This window comes from Hevea brasiliensis, chromosome 9 (genome assembly GCF_030052815.1).
Source record: "Hevea brasiliensis isolate MT/VB/25A 57/8 chromosome 9, ASM3005281v1, whole genome shotgun sequence".
Classification (NCBI taxonomy): domain Eukaryota; kingdom Viridiplantae; phylum Streptophyta; class Magnoliopsida; order Malpighiales; family Euphorbiaceae; genus Hevea; species Hevea brasiliensis.
The window spans coordinates 95,983,370-95,986,256 of record NC_079501.1 but is presented as its reverse complement, the minus strand read 5'-3'; the positions used below and the strand labels follow the sequence as shown (position 1 = coordinate 95,986,256).

General features: G+C 29.0%; 1 pseudogene; it reads left to right on the top strand.

Annotated features, from left to right (window-relative positions):
• The first annotated feature begins 909 nt into the window (after positions 1-909).
• Positions 910-2,387, top strand: LOC110647962 (2-hydroxy-palmitic acid dioxygenase mpo1-like; annotated as a pseudogene).
• Positions 2,388-2,887: the final 500 nt, after the last annotated feature.

The window sequence follows — 2,887 nt, the reverse complement described above, 5'->3', positions numbered from 1 at the left end:
GCTGCCAAATTACACAAGATTGCTATAAAATTGAAACATTAAGGGTGCCTTTGAAATTATTATTTAAGTTGTTATTAAGGAAAATAATATATTAAATATATCAGTTAGAAGTTATTAAAAATTTGATTTTAAGTTAAATTTGACATGTTTAAAATAATTAAACAGTATTTTCAAATTATTTTTTTAATAATCTTAGATGATATTTTTTTCCAACAGATTCTAATTCTAAGAAGTAATTTTATTCTCGATTGAGATTTGTTGGCCTAAGTGAAGTGATAACAAATAAAGATCAGCAATCCATTAGTTTAATTCTGAATTGAACTCAATCGAAAAACTAGAATATAAAATTAAGAAAATCAAATTAAATTGAAATTATTTAATTTAATTTGATTTATGTGTTTTTAATATAATTAAATAAGTTTTAAAAATTGATTGAATGTTAAATAAATCTTTATTTTTTAAATGAATGAACTTTTAATTTTGGTGAAATTAAAATTTAGTACCAAATAACTTAATTTTTAAATTAACGAGATTCATATATTATTAATAGTAAAATTTAGAAATTAAATAATAATTTAAAAAAAAAACTATTAAATTGATTCAAGTCATACCAACCAAAATTAAGAGATCTTGTCATTCAATTTCATTCTCTTCTACTGAACCTAATTAGTCCACTTGGTCCGCTGACGAAGGATTTGTTTGATATTATATATATATATTTATATATATTAGAAAATATTAAAAAATATTTAAAATTAAATATGATAAATTTTCAAAATTTTAAATTAATTTTTTTAATAACATATGAAATTATGATTTTTCTCTAAAAAGCAATTTTTACCCTAATCAAGTTTACTAAAATAATAATAAAGAATAGCCAGTAACGTGGGGACACACACCAAACCTTCCTTTCATGGCATTTTTGGGGTGACTACTGATTCTTCTCGAGTATTGTGATTTTTTCTACTACCATTTCTCATAATCCCTTTTCCCTTTTCCACAGTGCAAACGAAACCCACCTACTTTTCCAAGAAAATTCACCAACTTCCCGGATAATTCTGCTTTCTTTTTCCTCCCCCGGAAAACCCACAATGGGAAAATGTGGATTGTTTGATCTAGAAAAGCACTTCGCCTTCTATGGTGCATACCATAGTAACCCCACAAACATAGCAATTCACATGATGTTTGTTTGGCCAATCTTTTTCGCTGCTCTTCTTATTCTTTACTTTACTCCTTCTCTGTTAAACCTCCGCTTCTCTCTGTTTGGTAACGATGTTGATCTGCTTCTCAATTTTGGGTCCTTGTCTGCTTTGATCTATACTTTGTTTTATATCTGTTTGGATGCGAAAGCTGGTTCCTTTGCTGCTCTGCATTGTTCTTTTTGTTGGGTGTCTAGTTGGCTTGAGTTTTCTCTTGCGTGGAAGGTAAAATTTGTCTTCATATTAGTTTTTTTTTTTTTAATCAATTCAATATGGTTCCCTTTTTTCTCCGACCAAATTGACTCTATGTTGAAATTTTTCTCCATTGTTAATCATCTGTATGCTTGTTCATCTGGAAATTAAATATGCTTGTTCCGTTTGTGGTTTAAGGGGGAAAATAAATGCAGAAGAATCAATTTTGGGTTTTGTGTAATATTTGGTTGATGCTATTGACAGAGCTTCTGTTAAGTTTAGTAGGGTGTAATACAATATAATGCAATAAAACGTTTCTTCACTTTTTGTTTCATTTAATTTTTAATTAAACAAGCTTTTTGCAGGTTGTTCTGGTGGCTCAAATTGTCTGTTAGGCTGGACAGTTCATTGGCCATGGTGTCTTTGAGGTAAATTTTCTTTCTGTGATTTGTAAATACATCAATGGCTTCCCATCATATCTTTTCTGTAATTTGTAAATACATCAATGACTTCCCATTGTATATTTTCAATTAATATCCTGCAGAAAGGAGCACCAGCTTTTTTGGACAATCTTTCTCTAGCCCTTATAATGGCTCCCTTGTTTGTGCTTCTGGAGGTGATTCCTTTTAATTTAAAGCTTCATGAGGCTATAACACTTTTTGTCTGAAAATTAAGTTGATTATTTTGCTTTCGTTCAGACTCTTCAAGCATTCCTTGATTATGAACCATGTCCAGGGTTTCATGAAAATGTTCAAGCAAAGATTAAAGCTGAAATCAATGATTGACAAGAGAAGATGCAGAAGCTGCTTAGGTAATCTAACTAGGTCTGTATGCGATTTACTTTATTGGTCAGTATAGTTCATGCAACTGAAAGAAACCAAACTAGAAATCACATACTTCTTATATATCATCTAAGGGTGTGCAAATTCAGTCAATTGGAACCGAACATTATCAAAATTTTGGTCTCAATTTAGGTTCAATTCTTTGATGTTTAAATTTAGGTTCAATTCTTTGATGTTTAAATTTAGGTTCAGTCAACTGGAACCGAACATAATCAAAATTTTGGTCTCAATATACGTTCAAAATCTTGATGTTCATAATGAAGATAGTAAAATTTTTGCCTTTTGGTTATCAAAATTACTCTATAATGCTAATAAGGAGCTGTTGTGGAACTGTTACATGTGTCAGCTAAACTATTTTAAAAAGAGAAAAATATTATTTAGTTCATATATTTTAAGAAAATTAAACACTTCGTCCTAGTTTAGTTTTTATATTTTGTTTTCGTTAAACTAATTAATTCTTCTATCAAATTTTATGTTATTTATGCTATTCAAACTACTATTTAGTCCCTCTATTTTAAGGAAACTAATTAGTTGATCCCTGTATTTTGAAAAATACTATTATTTAGTCTCTTTATTTGAGTGAAACTAATACCTCCAGGTTATGAGAATGTTCATGGAGGTTTTGATTTTGGCAGTCGAAATGAGGAGGGAAAA